Genomic DNA, 18,345 nt, shown 5'->3' with positions numbered 1-18,345 from the left:
AAAGAAAGAAAGAAAGAAAGAAAGAAAGAAAGAAAGAAAGAAAGAAAACTCCAAATGGGATCACGAAGAATTGGACATGACTGAACCACAGCAACAAAAGTCATAGGAAAAGGCTTAGCAGTCTAGTTTGTCTGCAATGTAAAAGGCACAAGGGAGAAAGGAATGTGACATCTGGCTAGAAAGGTAGGCTGGCAACCCAATTGTGAAAAGGCCTTAAGTTATAAGGGGAGGAATACAGTTTATCTTACAGAAAATCGACGAGTTTTTTAGTTTATCCTACAGTCACAAGCTGACTCCTACCTACCTTTCCCATTTTATTTCATCTTAGACCCTTTGTGCCCCCACAACATTCCATCACCCACCTCCATGTGCTTGCACAAGTGGTTTGTGTCCACCTCCCAGAATCCCCAGTTTCCTCCAAAGCCCAGCTCAGATACTACCTCCCACATCCCTACATACCATGTTCCTGATCCCTGCCCCCTTAATTATTCCTACTTTCTCCCTCTGGAAATTATTTTATGTTACTTTGAGCCAACTTTCTATTTACTTACTTGTATATATGTGATGAATCCCCCGCATTAGAACATAAGCTCTTTAAATGTGGCTACTGTTTGGAGTTGGTCTTTGCATCCCCAGCACCTAGCAGGATGACTGGCCCATAGAAAACACTTAAGAAATACCTGCTGAATCCAGTAGGGTCCCACGGAAGGACTCTGAGCTGGGCAATGACAGCCTCCAACCTGTAAGGAGCAAAGGGGACAAGTGGCAAAGAGGCACATTTCAGCTTAATAATAATAATTGTAATAAGAACAACAACTAGCACTTACATGCAAAGCACTTTACAAATGTTATCTCATTTTACAAGGACAACTGTCCTAACAAACAGAATGGGCTTTCTTCAGAGGTAATGAGCTCCTCATCACTGGAGGTCTTCAAACAGAGGTGGGAGGTTTACTTGTCAGGAATGCTACAGAGGGGGCTCCTGCTGAAGTACAAGGAGGGCTAGATAACCTCTAAAGGTTCCTTCCAAACACTGAGATTCTGGGATTCTGCAAGCCAAATCCCTAGCTACAACTCCAAAGAGCTATCCCAATTCCTCTGTTGTACTATAATGCTATTTAGTAAATACTATTTGAAGTAGTAAACTATAAGGTACTTGAAGGCAAAAAGTTTGGCTTTTTTTCATCTCTGCGCCCCTAGCACCAGACATGGAGTCTTAAACATCATAGGTGCTTAATCAATGTTAGATGAATCCATTAGATCATAGGACTCAGAACAGGTTACAGGTGGAAGGGACCTTTCAAATCATCTAGCTCAACTCCCTCCCTTTACATATGAGACCTGAAAAATCAAGCTAGGACATGAGGAATTTCTCATTAGACCTGCCCTGATTTCTTGGAGTTCTGTGCTTATTTTAAAACGGTTGATTTAAAATACAAATCATATAACCAAAATCACATAGGAGAGCTCTCTGATGATTTCAAACCATATCATCAGTTCCATGAGCCATCACAACGTAAGACATGAGAAGTGTAATACAATACGTACATTGCAGTGTTTACCAGGGCAATGCTGAAAGTGGGAAATTCCTTTCACACAAGAGGTCACAGTGGGGTCAAGGGAAGACAGGAGGGCTAGCAAATCCAATCAATATTAACTTTGTGTCCAAAGGATGAAGAGCCCTATAGTAGGACCACTGGTGGCACCATGCCAGCCTAGCACCCCCATCATTTTCAGTAGGCCACAGAATGAACACCAGAGTCCAATGGCCAGTCATTTTACTCACAAGATTAGAGAATCTAGAGATAGAAGCCACCTATCTGGTCTAACATTGTTTTACAGATGGAAAAAACTCAAGAGGACAAGTTGAGAAATACCTATTTTTCTGGACATGGCCAATGAAGGAATTTGTTTTGTTTGACTATACATATTTGTTACACGGGCTTTTTTTTTTTTTAAATAAGAAGGGAATGGGAGAGGGGAGAGAAAGTGGACTCTGGTTAATTTTTTAAAATAAAATTTAATTTAAAAAAAAATTAAGACCAAGAAAGGTAAGATGCCTTGCCTAAGATCAGAGACAGCAAATAGAAGAGCCAACATTCCAATTGAGGCCCCTAGATTCCAAATCCAAGGCTCATTTTCCTATGACCCAATGGGAAAATAGGGTGAAGGAATGGCAAAAATGGGACCAAAGGCCCAACCCTCAAACCCACAGCAAGGAAGAAAATGACCATAGAGAACTCTAATCCTGGGTGAGGAAGATGAGAAATAGCCATATCCCAGGGATAGGGGACAAAAGAACTTTGTTCTAACATACACATGTATGTACACACATACAAACCACACCTACACAACCCCCACCCTTACCCCAGAGGAAACAAGGAACTCCACTCAATGAAACAAAAAAAAACGGGCCCATTTGAGAACTGCAGGCCACATTCTCCAACTTGTTTTAAGTTAACATTCTCAAATGTTTTTCTTTGGGGATTTCATTTAATTGGTACGGTCTCAATACAAACAGCAGCATTTTGCTGAATCTCTCCAATGAGTATCTTTTTTTTTTTTAAAGAAACTCAAACTTTGACATTAGCCAAGAAAGACTGGTTGATGTGCTCTGCAACCCCACCTGACACAATCCAACAAGTATCTATTAAGCACCTACTAAATGCAAGGCAACATGATAGGTACACTATATAAGGACAAAAGCAAAAAACAGTCTCTGTCTTCCAGGAGGCCACTTTCTACTGGAAAGAGAACAATGTGTACACAAACAATCATAGAAAGGAAAAATTCAGGAAGAAGTGAGTACTGAGGGGCAGCTAGGTGGTGCAGTGAATAGAGCTCTGGCCTTGGAGTCAAGAGGACCTGAGTTCAAATCTGGCCTCAGATACTTGACACTTACTAGTTGTGTGACCCTGTGCAAGTCACTTTACCCTGATTGCCTCACTGAAAAGCAAAAAAAAAAAAAGAAGAAGAAGAAGAAGAAGAAGAAGTGAGCATTGACGACCAGAAGCTAGGGCAAGCTGATACTAGGGACGAGGTGACACCACACCTGAGATGAGCCTTGAAGGTAAAGCAAGGATTCTGAGGCAGAGATAAAGAAATGTGGTCTAGACCTAGGGGGCAAACAGCTCATGCAAATGCCTGGAGTTATGGAGAGCACATTTTTGGAAACAAGAAGTTATCCACTTTACATGCTAGACCTCAGAGTGCACAAAAGGAAATAGGAGGAAATGAAGCTAAAAAGGTAGATGGGAGCCAGGGCAGAGATGGGCTTGTTTTACATCTTCCTACCCCCAGCACTTACAATGGGAATAGGCTCTTAATCAGTAGTCATAGAATTAAAGCATTCAAAAAACTGGATACAAGTACGGGCAAACTCAGTAGACATTACTGTCTTTTTCAGCACGTGTTGGATCATAGGATTTAGAGTTAGAAGAAACCTTCACGGCCATCTAGTCCAAACTCTTTTTACAGAGGATGAAAGTGAAGTCCAGTCAATTGGTCGACAAGCATTAAGGATGTATGTGCTGGGCACTGCATTAAATGCTGAGAATACAAAGAAAGGCAAAAACAGTCCCTTACCTACAAGGAGCTCACATTCTAATTGGGGTGACAATCTGTAAACAATTATTTACAGACAAGACCCAGGCAAATTAGCATAGGAGACAGCTGGGGAAAATGCATGGAGTCAGGAGATAAATTGTCTGGTGGGAGGCACAGCCTGGAGGCCAGGGGCACCAGACAGAAGAGTACGTGCAGGGGAGTCAGGTACAATAATACTTGAAAGGTAGTAAGGGCACAAGTCATGAAAGATTTTAAAAGCCACAGAGATGATTTTATATTTTATTTAGGAGGTAATGAGCAACTACTGAAGTTTATTTGGGGTGGGGGGGGTGACAAGTTCAGAGATTTAGGAAGATTACTTCAGCAGCTGAGTGGAGGACAGAGTAGGAAAGAAATTTGACTTTGGGAAACCAACCAACCAAAAGCCTATTGCAATACTCCAGATGTGAGGTGCTACATGCCCACACCAAGGGAGTAACAATGTTAGAGGAGAAGGCACAAGAGATTCTGTGAAGGCAGAATTGACAGGACTTGGCAACAACAGATTGGATACTGGGAGGCAGAAAGACAGTGAGAGTCAAGGACAACAATGATGGTGCAAGTTTGGGTGACTAGGAAGATGGGAGTATCCTTCACAGAAAGACTCAAATGGAAAGCTCATTAGTTCAGTGTTGGTCATTTTGAGTTTAAGATGTCTAAGGGACATCCAGTTTGAGATGTCCAATAGGCAGTTGGAAATGCAAGACTAGAGGTCAGGATAGGGCTGGATAAATAAATCTGAAAATTATATGCATAACTTCTAGGGCTGTAACCCAAAGAGATCATAAAAATGGGGAAAGGACCCACATGTACAAAAATATTTATAGCAGCTCTTTCTGTGGTGGCAAAGTATTGGAAATTGAGGGGATGCCCATCAATTACGGAATGGCTGAGCAAGTTGTGGTATATGAATGTAATGGAATACTATTGTGCTATAAGAAATGAAGAACAGGCAGATTTCAGAAAAACCTGGAAAGACTTGTATGGACTGATGCTGAGTGAAGTGAGCAGAACTAGGAGAAAGTTGTACACAGTAACAACCACGTTGTACGATGACTAACTTTGATAAACTTAGCTCTTCTCAGCAATACAAGGATCTAAGACATCTCCAAAAGCCTCATGATGGAAAATGCTATCCACATCCAGTGAAAGAACTATAGAGTTTGAATGCTGAAGGAAGCATACTATTTGCTCTTTTTTTCTTCTGTTTTGTTTTGTTTCTTCTTTCTTGTGGTTTCTCCTATTGGTTCTAATTCTTCTTTAAAACATGACTAATGGGGCAGCACCGGCCCTGGAGTCAGGAGGACCTGAGTTCAAGTCCAGCTTCAGACACTTGATACTAGTTGTGTGACCCTGGGCAAGTCACTTAACCCCACTGCCTAACCAAAAAAAAAAAAATGACTAATGTGAAAATATGTTTAATAGGAGTATATATGTAGAGCCTATATCAGATTGCATGCCATCTTAGGGAGGGAGGGGGATAAAATTTAAAACTCCAAAGTTTATGGATGTGATTGTTGAAAACTAAAAATAAATTAATTTTAAAAAATTATATGCATAGAAATGATCATTGAATCCACAAGAGCCGATGAAATCACCAAGCAAAATAGTATAGAGGGAGAAGTGAAAGGGGGTCCAGGACAGACCTTTGTTCTGACAACTATGGCTAGCAGGTATAACCTGGAGGAAGATCTAGCAAATTAGACTGAGGAGTCTTCAGACAATTAGGAGAACAGGAGAAAGCAATATGATGAAAGAATGTATTAAGAAAAGGGTGAATGATAGTGTCAATGGCTGCAAAGAGAGAGGTCAAGAAGGATGAGGACTGAGAACAGGCCTTTAGATTAGGCAGTTAAGAGACCACTGGTAACTTTGGAAAGCAATTTGAGTTAAATGATAACCTTAGAAGCCAGATGCAGAGAGAGAAAATTGTCATAGCAGAGGTCAAATTCAAATCCAATTTCCTTACATTCCAAATCTCTAGTCTCCTTCGTGTCTCACAAACATCGTGAAGTTAGGTAGGATGGAGTGATTCCTGTCTACTCTTCCCAACATCTGGCCTTCATTCATGACTGAGCAAATCCAGCACTAATCACCTCCACCCTAGCTACCTACCTCCTACCTCAGAATTCCCACCACATTCAGTAGTCCCTAAGCACCATTTAGCAGGAGATTAAACACTCTCTTCTATCACTATTTAAGTAGCATGGGGGAGGGAGGTGGCAAGAAATTACAGAGATCATCAACCTAGAACTGCCCAGACAATAGTGCACTCTAACACTGCTGCTAGCTTAGTTAACACAGATAAATTTATGAAAATTCCTATATGATCCACTCCATTTAGCAGTCAATCTTGATCCAATATTTACATAAAGTAACCATTTGTAGATATTTGTATGATACTAAGTAGCCACCATAAATTTTTGATAAGTTTAAAATGCTGTGCTCAGGTCTGTTTAGGGATAATAGAAGAACTGGAAGGCTGTCTCTACTTCTGGTGTATTCCCTGGTGATTTGGGAGAGAATATTGGTCTGAAAGAAGGGCTGGATGCAGCCATGAGTAGGGAATGGGATAGTTCACCAAGAGCAGGATGAAAGAGGCAAACCCAGGAACCCTCATGGTGGTATCAGAGGGCAAGGGATGGTGACTAAATAGGGACCAAAAAAAAGATGGAGAGAGAATTTAGTCAGGAGCTGCAAAATAGCACTGGAAGAGGACAGAGCTATCAGATCTTACCTGCATTCTGCTGTCAATGGCACTACCCTTGTATTCCCAGTCTCATAACCTCAGAATCACTGGTCACTCACTCTTCTCTTATACCCGATGTCCAGCCATTGTTTTCATCAAAATTCTTCCTCAATCTGCCCCTTCCTATCTCCACTGGCCACTGCTCTAACCCAAACCTTTCTTACCTTGAAACTGAACTCTAACATAGTTTCTTAAGTAGACGGCCTCACTCTTGTTTTCAACTGTACGATGCAGCCAGCTTAATCTCACTAAAATCCCAGCTTTCATCACTCTCCATTACAGACAGGATAAAGTCCAAACTCACTCTCAAGTGCCTCCATAATCTGACCCCAACCCCCTATTTATCTAATCTTATCACCCACTACTCCAACATCAACCCTCCTTCTCCAATCAGACCAATGTCCTCACTGTCGCACAAACACACCAAGTTCATTCCAACTTCCTTTGCTCATGGTTCTCCCCCAACCTGGAGAATCTCTTCCCCACTCCTCTCTGACTAACTAAATTCCAGCCACCCCTCGAGGCAAAACTGAAACCCCACCCCCTCCATGAAGTTTTTCCCAAAGACTCCAGCCCACAATGTTTCATTTTACTCGGACCTCCTACCACTCATTTTGGCCTTCAGTCATGTACGGTGTCATCCTTAGGGAATTTTCACATGACTACATCTCTGCTCCTCAACTAGAATATGCAGTACCTGAGGGCCAGAACCATGTCTTTTATTCTTTTTTATACTCACCACAGTGTCTAGCATGGTGTTGCTGTTGTTCAGTCTTCATGACCCCGTTTGGGTTTTCTTGGCAAACACACTGGACTGGTTTGTCATTTCCTTCCCCAGCTCATTTTACAGATGAGGAAACTGAGGCAAACAGGGTTAAATGACTTGCCCAGGGTCACACACTTAGTAAGTGTCTGAGGCCAGATTTGAATTTGGGAAGATGAGTCTTCCTGACTCCAGGCCAGGCACTCTATCCACTTCACCACTTGAGTAACCCTAACCCTAAATGCAGTTGCTGGTAATACAGCAGAGAGAGGAGTTAAGACTCATTCCCACCTCAGGCTCTCTAGCTCCATTTCTTCTTATACCCTGTACCCTGGCTTTATATTTACTTGTTGTGGGCACCTGAGCAAGCTTCCAAGTTGGAAGGGGCCTCAGAAGCCTTCTCATCCAATGCCTAATTAAGAAATCCTACAACATGGCTGATAAGCCATCATCCAAGTTCTCCTCATCTGCCCGTGCCTTACTTTCATCTGTTTGATAGGGCTAATCACACTTGTACTACACTATCTACCTGACAGGGTGGTGGCGAGCAAACCACTAAAGGAATGGAGAAATCATGATGACCGCATTTACTGATGAGGGTGTGTGTGTGTGGTGTTCAGAATCCTCTATTTCATCATTTCATATGACCTGAGATCTCTGCTCAAGACCTCAGAGTATCCCCAAGCTCTCTTCATACCAACACTCTCTACTAACTGCCTTACTTCCTATCCATCTATGGTACTTTAAACCCAGCACACTCTGAGCCTCTGGTCCCCTCTTTCAAAGTGTACTGGGATCCAGCAGCAGGTAGGTAAAGATCTCCATTGCCACCACCAGCCCACGTACTACTAGTCTTCTGGGTCATTTAGGAAGCATCTGTGCCTTTAGTTTCATTTTTAAGAAGCAGAATACATAAAGGGGAGGCTAGCAGTAAGGAAGACATAGGTCAGAAACATACTGACAGAGTAACCTTGGCCAAGCCATTTAAGCCCTCAGTGCCCCAGGCAAACCATCTAAGAGTATATAATTGCATCAGTAAAGAGACTTTCCAAATCAGGAGTTCCAGAAGCCCATTAAATCACAAGTTGGAACAAAAAAGTAATAATAACAAGCCCATTAATTCACATTCTACCTTTATTGAGAAACATAAAACAATTTCACCCGTTTTTCTCTTTTGCAAGGCAGTATCTGGCTTCAGTGACTTGCACTCTGCAAAATCAAACTACTTAGAACATAGCTAGTCTTCATAGCTGGGAAGCCGCAGAAAAGGATTCCAGTTCTAAAGATTTAAATGAGCTGTCCGTTCACCTGCCTCAGAGCCAAATCTCAGAAAAGGCTTTAGCAGACCAGTGTCCTGCAGGTAGGTGATGGGGAACTGAGCATATTTCTGATAAAGGCAACCAGAGAGACCGGACCAAAGTTTAATTCCACTCACCTTCCTCTGAACTTAACTATTTTTAGTTACCTTGAAGCTAAACAAGAGCATCAGCTCTCCATGCTCAGGCAGCTAGCAAATGTGCTCATCTGAGGTAGGTCACCTTGTTTCCTCCCATACCAGCCTGCTGCTGCATGTACCTACATTGACATGAAGACTTGGGGTGAAATGGGACAAGGAAAACCTGCCTTTTTCTGGGGCCATTTCAGTTCATGTCTCCTAAGGTGAAGATTTTCTTGTCAGTACACTGGAGTTATTCATTTCTTCTCTGCTTTTTGGGGTATCAAAAAAGGTATTGATTTTTTTAAAACTAACTCTGAATGTGGCATAAAGGTATGGGTCATGTTAAAGGCTTTTTCCAAAACAATGTTCATGTGGTCATGATACACATGCCCTACTTAGCATCACCATAAAATTGTTCCCTTATGTGGTGTAGGCCCTCATTAGCACCCACTAAGAGGCTATAGCAACAGCCTTCCTGCCTCTAGTTTGGCCTTTCTCCAAGCCTTCCTTCAAGCTGCTGCCCAAATACACTTGCTAATGACACAAGGTTTAGAGGGATAGCTAACACTTTGAATGATGAAAATCTAAAAAGCCGTATGTTACTGAATAAGGACCAGCAACCCTACATCTGTACTGACAGCCCTTATCAAAGGAATTACAGGGTCAGGTCTGCGTATGTCTGCAACAGGGAAGAATATTCTCATGGGGGGGGGGGGGGCTGGGTTACTTCTAGAGACACGGTCTTTGCTTTTTGGGGTCCAGGTCCCACCACCCCTTCGGTGCAGTGGGAAGAGCAATCAGACCTTCACTTGAATCCTGGTTCTGTGTGACCCTGGACAAGTCACTTCATTCCCTGGGCCTCGGTTTCTTCATCTATAAAACAAGGGGGCTGTTGAGGATGATCTCTGAAGGCCCTTACAGCTCTAAAGCTATGATCCTCTGACTAGATGACCTTTGAAAGGACAGCTTCCAGTCCTACGTCTGTAGTTGCCACATAGATCCAAAAAGACTTTGAATAGGCTAGAAGTAGAATGGGCCACATCAATTAAGAGGAAATTTATGACGCTTGGACTGAAAAAAAATCCCCTTCAGAAAAAGGAGGATGGAGGAGATATGGCTGGACAGCAACCCCTTTGAACAAAATCTGAGATTTAGCTCAATCTGATTGTTATAGGGGGAGAAAAGACAAGGGCTGATTTTGTTATTTTGTTTGGATGGAGCACTCCCAGGATGAAGAAACCTCTACCAATGCAGATCAGTACCTTCTCTGGCACTTCTTAGGTGGTCACCTGGGGCACAACAGGGTAAAATCACCTGTCCAGGGTCATATAGCCAGGATACTTCCAAAGCAGACCTTGAACCCAGGTTTCCCGGACTCCACGGCAGGCTCTTTATCCACCACACAACACTGCCTCAATGAAGGATATCACAGCTAAAAATAAAAGCTCATGCCCTCCCAGGCTGCATTCAAGAGGCATTAATATCCTCAAAAGAGGCGACTGGATCACTCTGCTCTTCTCTGGTCAGGCCACAGCGAAAATTATGCATTCAGTTCAGGGTACATTTTAGCAAAGTCAGAAACGAGTTAGAGTATATTCATTGAATGAGTAAAAAGGATGGTAAGAAGACTGAAGAATGGGAGTACTGACCCAGCAACTGGGGGTGTGGAGTCTGGAAATGAGGAGACTTTGAGAGGTAGGACACTGCTTTTATTGGAAGGAAGGATTTCGATTAGTTGTGCTTAGTGGAAGTAGACAGAAGTAGAAGGGATGAGTACAAGTCACATAGAAAAAAATTTAAGTTTGCTGCCAGGAAATACTAATATTTAGTGCTATTCAAAAATGAGAAGGGATTCCCCTAGAAGGTAAAGGAGGAGTTGCCTCTCTCATTGCAGGTCTTCAAGCAGGGACTAGACAACCACTCACAGGAGATAGTTTCAAAGAGACAACACCTTCCTCTGTAAGCCTCTGTTTCATCTGTGTAATGGGTATACCTAAACTTGGTCAACTTAGATGACAGAGCTGGTGTGAAGTTCTCTACATGAACTAGAGGGACTTTTGAGGACCCTTCCAGGACTTAGGGACAGTGATTCTGTGACTTTACCAAACCCCTCGAATCATATTATTCTATTGAAACACTTTCCAGAGTCCCTACTGACTATGACAAATAAAAGTATAAACTCCTGACCCTGTTATGCAAGGCTGTCCACAATCCAGCTCAAACCTACCTCTCTAGTCTTTATCATACACTACATTCCGGGCTCAGCTTCTCCGCTCTCCAGCCAAAATGCACTGTATCCCCTCTCCCACTCTCATCCTGCCTCCTCCTATCTCCATACTTTTGCTTACACTATCTCTCATGCCTGGGAAATGGACTCTTATGTCCCACCCCCTGTCTCCACTGAAAGTGAATGTGGTACACAGCATGGTGTGGAAAAAAGAATGCAGGATGTGGGGTCACAGGACCCGAGTTTGAATTCTGACTCCGCACTTCGTACTTCCTCCCCTATAAAATGCAAAGATTGGATTAGATGACTTCTAAAGACCCTTCCCACTTCCAGATCTATGACTGGCTTCTTCTGGCCCAGCTCAGCTGCCACCTCCTCCCAGAAGCTATCCCTAATACCCTGCACCTCCACAAATTCCCCCTGGTTTTCTTTTGTTTTTGCCTTAATTTCTTCTTTACATTTTATCACACTCTCCCTCACATCATAGGTGTCTATGTACATAGCCACTCTCTTTTATTAAGAATGGGAACTGTAGGGACAGCTAGGTGGTGCAGTGGATAGAGCACTGGTGCTGGATTCAGGAGGACCTGAGTTCAAATCATCCGACCTCAGACACAAAATACTTACAAGCTGTGTGATCCTGGGCAAGTCACTTAACCCCACTGCCTAGCCCCAAAAGAAAAAAAAAAGAAAAAGAAAAAGAATGGGAGCTGCGGCCTATCTATATGTTTCCAGCATCTAACACAATGCCATGTATACAGCAGGTACTTAACAAATGTTTACTAAAGTGAACTCAGCTTTTAAAAAACACCTGGAGCTGTTTATTATAGAGGACCACAAAAATCCAGTGAAATTCTCCAGTGCCCAATCATGGAAGGAGAATAAATATAACAATAACAATGATGATAATAATAATAATAGCTATCATCTATATAGTGCTTTAAGGTTTACAAAGTGTTTTACGTAAGTTACTTCATTTTGATCCTCCACAATTACCCAGTGAAGTAAGTGATATGATTATCATCAACATCATCATTAAGAAAACTGAGGCTGAGAGAGATTAAGTTACTTGCCCAAGGACACACAACTAGCAAGTGTCTGAGGTAAGATTCCAACTCCGGTCTTCCTGGTTCCCATTCATTCTATCCTCTACCACTTAGCTATTGTGATGAAGCTTCTCCCACTCACCGACGTGCTGTATGCCAGCAGCACACAAGCTCTAACAGGATCTACCAAGTTAGAAAGGCTTCAAAAGCATCCTTACAACAGATGACATGGCAGTTATCTGATGACCGCCATGTCATCTGAGGGCCAGCTTACCTAAGCCTAGAGAGGCTCATTAGGGAAAGGTTGGACACCAGGAAATAAAATACTTTTGGTTAAGGCAGACCATGAAGAGGCATGAAGAGATTATGATGTGTCAGAGAAGGGGGGGTAGCACCAACACCAACAAAATCACCCCTCTTTCAATATATTCAAGGACAGCAACCATTGGTGCAACTGACATTTACAAAGAGTGCTGTCCACACATACACACACACACACACACACACACACAAAATCTTATCCAATCCATCCAGCTAGGTCATACCATTTTACAACCGACACTCAGGAAGGAGAAATAATTTACCCACGGCCACACAGCCAGATCCTGGCAGGGCTAGGGTTTGAACCAGCCTCCTAAGATTTTTGAGTGCTCTCTACTCACCCGGTGATGTCGCCTTCAAAGCATATGCTCCTTCTAACAAGGCTGCCTCTGCTCAGAATATTTTTGAAATTCTTGGAACAAATTTACAAAGGAAAAAAAATCAGTCTCATTTTCTCACTCCAGGCTCTTCCTTACGTTCCTTCTAGCAAAACTACAACTTCTGCCCCTGGGACCCTGGACTCTGAGAACTGAGGAGCTTCCATTTTATTCTGACCAGGTCACCCAGGCCTTCCACGCCACTTCCTGGCTATCTCCGAGACATGGGGCTGGCTATTTTGCTCCCCTATTTATGCTGTCTGCCCCTATAAGAAAGGAAGCTCATCAAGGGCAGAGAGGAGCTTGTTTGCTTGTGTTTGTACGGCCAAAGGCTTATCATAATGCCTTGCATACAGTAAGCGCTTAATAATTTTTTTTTCAGTTTCATTTCTAACCATCACAACTGTTTGTTTTTTGTTCATCACAGTCAATCTAGTCATTAAGAACTTAATTTCAAAAGCATTTGTTGTTGTTGTTCAGTCATATCTGACTCTTTATGATCCCATCTGGGGTTTTCTTGGCAAAGATACTAGAGTGGTTTGCCATTTCCTTCTCCAGCTCATTTTACAGATGAGGAAACTGAGGTAAATGGGGTTAAGTGACTTGCCCAGGGTCACACAACTAGTAAGTGTCTGAGGCCGGATTTGAACTCACAAAGATGAGCCTTGTGTGCTATCTACTGCACCACCCAGCTGCCCTACATACTAAAGGGTAAGGAACTATATAAATGTGGGTTACTCAGCCATCTTATTCCCCAAACCTTGTTTCACATGACTTCTGGACATTTCCAAAATTCAAATTCACCTTCAGAGAACAAAGACTTCTCAGCACTAAAGTTGTTCAAAAAACTACAGACTTGGGGCAGTTAGGTGGCACGATGGATAGAGCACCGGCCCTGGAGTCAGGAGGATCTGAGTTCCAATCCAGACTCAGACACATAACACTTATGAGCTGTGTGGCCGTAGGCAAGTCACTTAATCCCATTGCCTAGCGGAAAAAAAAGAAAAAACTATAGACTACAAAGGTCTTTCCCAAAAGGGATTTCTAAAAATGCTCTGAGTTATGGCAACACCATGGGAATGTGTGTCAGCCCTCCCAAAGAACAACACACATTTGGCTGTAGAAGTTCTGACATATTTCCAAAAGAAAAAAAAATCACTCCCACTGCTTTATAGTAACACTATGAATGTGAGATGAATTACATGCTTTAGTGTTACATACTATATTGGTATAATGCATGTAAGTGAGTCATACATTAGCAAGACTCTATCTGAATATTCAGATCAGACTCTCACCTATAATGCCTCACCTTTGGCCAAATTTTATTTCAAAGTTCAAAAAAGAAATTATTTCCGGGTTATTTGCTATTTTGGAGATAAAAGCAACATCTGACATAATTCCTTTGTCCGCCAAAATTATAATCACAGAAGATCAGAAATGGAAGAGGCCTTAAAAAGCCTAGAATGTTAGAGTTTTGAGAGGCCTTAGAATACAGTATAGAATGTCACAGCTGGGAGGGCCCTTAGAACACTAGGTGTCCAAGCTGGGAGGGCTCTTAGAACACAGGATGTCAGAGCAGGGAGGGGCTTTAGAATAGGGAATGTCAGAGCTAGCAGATACCCAGTCCAACTCCCTGATATTCCAGAGAACAGAACTGAGGCACATAGAGGGAAATGACTTGACCAAGGTCACATACCCAACCAATAACAGAACTGGGGCTGGGATCCAGGTTTCCTGTCTCCTAATCGGCTGTTCTCACCAACCCACCAGATGGTACCTCCTCTAAGGTCCTTAAGGAGCTAAAGTCAAGGTACACCAGGGTCCTCACAGAGAAGCTTTTTTAAGGGGAACATTCTCTCCCCCCCTTACCTCCATTGGCTTAAACTCTTGGGCCTCAGAAAGTTAAACCTCTTACTAAGAGGTTAAACTTTCCAATATTCCAGGATGTTTCCTTTTCCTTTTGCTCATTACAAATGCAGATCTCAAGTGATCTGCTAAAAATTTGAAAGTGATCAAAGATTTTACAAAATTTAAGGTTCTACCGGACATAAAAGTATCAAGTCTTTTCAATACAGATAACTGGGTGGCACATTGGTTCGAGTGCCAGGCCTGCAGTCAGGAAGACTTAAGTTCAAATCCAGCTTCAGGCACTTCCTAGCTGTGTGACCCTGGGCAAGATACTTAACCTGTCTGCCTCAGTCTCCCCATCTGTAAAATGGGGCTAACAAGAACACCTTCCTGCCAAGGTTGTTGTAAAGATCGAATGAAATATTTATAAAGTCCTCTGCAAACCTTACATGAGCATTCTATAAATGCTGGCTATTATTATTATTATTATTGTTATTGGTGTTGGTATTGGTATGAGCACCCCATAACCAATACGATTCACATTACATCCTCCGTGCCTTAACAGACAGTCTTCATGAATCACTGTGGCTGAAAAAGTTATGCCCCTACAGCCAACCCCACTGGTGATGAGCCTTTCCACACTTAACTAGGCTGCTCCAGGGAGGTAAGGCACAGCCTCTCCTGAAGCCCATAATCTAAGCCCTTCCAGTTTGGTGGGACTTGCTGGAGCTTGTGTTACCCTGGCACAGGCCTCAGGAGCCTAGGTTTACCTTCATGCTATCATAAGACCTTGGGGGCAGGACCCAGGGGAAGAACATTTATTACAGACAAATTAGTATCCTGGGTTTGACAGCTCCTCGGTGATGGTATAACCTCTCCTGGTACAGATGAGAAAGCAGAGGCCTTCAGAGGCAGGATGACCACTACTGGGAACGTCATGGTAGCCAATCCTTTTGGGAATAAACTGAACTAAAGGGCTTCCAAGGGCCTTTGTAACTCTCAAATTCTATGATTTAGGTCATAGCATGTGGCTGAGCCAAGCCTAGAACCCAGGTGTGATCCAAGCACCCACCAGGGCATGATAGATTGTGCTAGATAGGCCCTGTTGGGGGGGGGGGGGATTAAAAAAAAAATCAATTCATTCAACATTGATTAAATGAAAGGCCCCTTAGTTAGCAATAAATTAGAAACTATCCCACAGGTCCCAGTCTAATGGTCTATTGCCCTACCTGTTGACAGAGGAAAAAGTTAAGTTCATACTACAGGGGGAAAAATTAATTCAATTAATTATTAATTTATTTTATATGGTTTATTATTATTTATATAATTAGTGATAGTTAATTAAATCGAATTCATCTTGGTAATGAAGACATGGTGAAAAAGGAAAAGCCTTGAAAAGTTCCTAAGGTGTTTCCCATGACTAACTCAGGATAGAAATAATGTTTCTGATGCATAAAGACTGGGAGGTGAAGGTCACTATTGTTAGCACAACAGGGAAAACAGAAAGCAGGAAAGGATAGATGCTCTTGTATCAGAAGGTTGCTTAAGTGCAATCAACGAGCATCCTTAAACTGCAGAGAAGGTTTCAGAGTTATGGATTTAGAGTCACAGGTACTGAGTTCAAATCTGGGTATTTGCCACTTACTTCCTACGTGACCTTGAGCAACTCACTTGACTCAAATCTCTTTATCTACAAAATGGAGATTTGGACAAGATGGCTTCTAAAGGTCCCTTCCAGGTCTAAAAAAAAAAAAAATAAGCTTATACATGAATCTTTGATTGTGAAACTAGCTCCCATCACGGCTCTGCTTCTCTGCAGTAGCTTGGGAACAAGACAAGGCCCTGGTTGGGGAGGACCACTAGAGACAGTGTGGGAGGGCATAGGGGACTCTCCCTTTTGTTTTCAGGCTGCAGAGACACCTCCCTTCTGTGGGAAGGTAAAAGGGAGAAGGGAGGAATGGTGTGCCACCCAGGTCAAGCAGCTCAGAGCTTCAGACATGGAAAAAAACACAAAGGGAAAGAATGAGACATCTCGAGGTTATATTCTGAGCCACCCCCTCTGCTCGGCAGCTGGGTGAGATGGTAGTGAGATGCCAAACCCCACTCCCTGCCCACAATTCGTACTCTGACCTACCTACAAGTGATCCCATGGCCAATTACTCCAGAACAAGAATTCTAAACTTGGGGTCCATGAACTTGAACTTGGATGGGGAAAAAAATTATATCTTTATTTTCACTAGTTTTTAACTAAAATTTAGCATCTCCTTCAATTATTTAAAAACCTTATTTTGAGAAAGGGTCCATAGGTTTCACCAGTCTGCCAAAGGGGACCATGCTACAAAAACAAGTTTAAGAACCCCTAATCCACAAGGACGGGGGCTTTCCTCAGTCTTTTCTACCAGTCCCTGGGTCATGATGGCTACTTATGCCCTCTGTGCATCCTAATCAGCTCACATGCCAAGTGAATGAACAAAGGCAAAATTACAAGGGGAAGGATATCATAACAACATGTCTAGGACAGAAGACACTGAGTCAAAGACCAGGACTGACTGGAGACAAGTCCTGGGCTCAGGGCCAAGCCCGGACTTCCATCTTGGCCTTGGGTAAAATGCTTGGGAAGGGGGGAAGGATATTTAGTTTCATTCTGTTCCATATACATTCCTCTTTTCTGTTCTTTGTATATTAAAATACTCATGCTTAAGTTCATAAGTAAGGAAGATAAAATTTTTTTTTTTAAAAAGGGATGATGCTGACTTCAGTAAATAATATGGAGAGCAAAAAGTGTGTTGTTGTTCAGTCATGTCTGACTGCTCATGACTCCATCTGGGGTTTTCTTGGTAGAGATGCTGGAGTGGTTGGCCATTTCCATCTCCTGCTCATTTTACAGATGAGGAAACTGAGGCAAATGGAGTTATGTGACTTGTCCAGGGTCACCTAGCTAGTAAGTGTCTGAGGTCAGATTTGAACTTGGAAAGATGAGTCTTCCTGACTCCTGGCCGGGCACTCTATGCACTGTGTCATCGTGTTGCCCGTGGAGAGCAATTACTACAGAGCAATGTTGAGAAGACCAGTTCAGTTGGAGTGGAGAGGAGGTGAGTTCAAATTTCAGCACCACAACTTGTATTCCTTGGCTAAATCATTTAATCTCTTTGGGCCTGTTTCTCCAAGGAAAATGAGGGGATTGGACTAACACTAGCCATTTTCCAACGTCCTGTCTCCCAGTTCTAAATCCTATGATTCTCTGCCTACAAAGTACCTTGTGGAATGAAGGTCCTCAGAAAACGTTTACTTTTGCCGTGCATTTATAGTACAAGCAAGGGCACAATAAAAGAGCAGATAGATGCTAAGGAAAAAGCAGAAGAGAAGCATTTAAAGAAATGCTTCAATAGGACACAGATATTTAAGTCTTCTGAAGGAAATGGGGGAACTTTTCTTTGCTCAGATTCACACAGATTGTTGTGTAGGTCTCTGGAAACTAGACCTTGACCAGGAGCTTGGCTTGGGCCTTCCTCTGCCTCTAGAGCTTGCTATTTCCAGGGTACCAGTTTGTGAACCTTTTTTTTAACCCACGTTCAGTGAAAGCTTCACTTTCTGGAGGGTGTGTGGAATGAATCGCAGGGGATCACGTTTCCTCCTTGACACCATTATGTGATTACAGTGGGGCCAATTCCAATCCTCATGAGCCTTTCACAAAGATTCTATTTCTTAAGTAGCAGGAGCGCCAGAGACTTCTAAGCCAATGTGGCCAGTCAGGGTGGAGAAAATACAAAGTTTTGTTCTTTAATTGAAATTTTACCTTTGTTGAAACATTCTATACTAAAAGAAAAGCTATATGAAAACAGTTTTAAAAGGTATCACAGATTGAAGAGTATATCATTTTCTCATTTTCTGGAAGGAGACAATATGTGCTTCATCTTGTAAGAAAAGTTTAGCAAATAGGTCACACAACAGATGGAATAAAACCATAGTA

At 42.5% G+C, this 18,345-nt stretch overlaps 1 protein-coding gene across 2 annotated transcripts in view; it reads right to left on the bottom strand.

The window, feature by feature from the left end:
* LUZP1 (leucine zipper protein 1) overlaps positions 1-737 on the bottom strand; it is an 80,927-nt gene extending 80,190 nt beyond the window's left edge. For both annotated transcript variants that reach the window (XM_027841397.1, XM_027841398.1), the window contains exon 1: positions 552-737. The gene's annotated coding sequence lies outside the window, so the exon portion shown is untranslated. The remainder of the gene's footprint in view (positions 1-551) is intronic.
* Positions 738-18,345: the final 17,608 nt, after the last annotated feature.

The sequence above is a fragment of the Vombatus ursinus genome, unplaced genomic scaffold, assembly GCF_900497805.2.
Source record: "Vombatus ursinus unplaced genomic scaffold, bare-nosed wombat genome assembly UNPS02014859.1, whole genome shotgun sequence".
Taxonomy (NCBI): Eukaryota; Metazoa; Chordata; class Mammalia; order Diprotodontia; family Vombatidae; genus Vombatus; species Vombatus ursinus.
The sequence above is the reverse complement of the archived record's forward strand: the minus strand, read 5'-3'. Positions and strand labels throughout refer to the sequence as shown.